Raw genomic sequence first — 1,389 nt, 5'->3', positions numbered from 1 at the left:
AACAATGAGTTATTGTCCTTATAATGCATTTCAATGTCATATCATGTTAATCAAAACTGATGTTTTGAGACAGAATACCTTTTCAAAAACTAGGGGCATTCAGAGCTACATATATAAGCGTATTCGTTTTTTTTACCCCTCATATATATTAGAAAAACATCTGAATACTTTAGCAGATGCACATATGTTCTCATCACTGATCTCATCTTTCATGATCAATTAAAAATCATACTGAAAGTTTCAAAACATGTATCATAGTAATGTTATGTGCGCACACACACACACACACACACACACACACACACACACACACACACACACACACACACACACACACACACACACACACACACACACACACACACACACACATATACACCGATCAGGCATAACATTATGACTTCACATATGTGAAGTGAATAACAGATTATCTCTTCATCACGGCACCTGTTAGTGGGTGGGATATATTAGGCATATTTTGTCCTCAAAGTTTATGTGTTAGAAACAAGAAAGGTAAGGATTTGAGCAAGTTTGACATGGGCCAAATTGTGATAGCAAGACGACTGGGTCAGAGCATCTCCAAAACCGCAGCCCTTATGGGGTGTTCCCAGTCTGCAGTGGTCAGCATCTATCAAAAGTGGTCCAAGGAAGGAACAGTGGTGTACTGGCGACAGGGTCATGGCCATGGGTGGCCAAGGCTCATTGTTGCACGTGGGGAGCGAAGGCTGGCCTATGTGGAACGAGTCAAATTGCTCAAGAAGTTAATGTTGGTTCTGATAGAAAGGTGTCAGAATACACAGTGCATCGCAGTTTGTTGCGTTTGGGTCAGGGTGCCCATGCTGGACCATGGAGCAATGGAAGAAGGTGACCTGGTCTGATGAATCACATTTTCTTTTACATCACACGTGGATGGCCGGATGCGTGTGTGTTGCCTACCTGGGGAATACATGGCACCAGGTGGCACTATGGGAAGAAGGCAAGCCGGCGGAGGGAGTGTGATGCTTTGGGCAATGTTCTGCTGGGAAACCTTGGGTCCTGCCATCTATGTGGATGTTACTTTGACACGTACCACCTACCTAGGCATTGTTGCAGACCATGTACACCCTTTCGTGGAAACCTTTCCCTGGTGGCTGTGGCCTCTTTCAGCAGGATAATGCACCCTGCCACAAAGCAAAAATGGTTCAGGAATGGTTTGAAGAGCACAACAACGAGTTTCCCCAGATTTCAATCCAATCGATCATCTGTGGGATGAGCTGAACAAACAAGTCCAATCCATGGAGGCCTCACCTCGTAACTTAAAGGATCTGTTGCTAACATCCAGATACCACAGCTGTTTTGGCAGCAAAATGGGGACCAACACAATATTAGGTAATAATTGGTCATTGGATT

This window comes from Gobio gobio, assembly GCF_949357685.1.
Source record: "Gobio gobio genome assembly, chromosome: 12".
NCBI classification, from domain to species: domain Eukaryota; kingdom Metazoa; phylum Chordata; class Actinopteri; order Cypriniformes; family Gobionidae; genus Gobio; species Gobio gobio.
The sequence above is the reverse complement of the archived record's forward strand: the minus strand, read 5'-3'. Positions refer to the sequence as shown.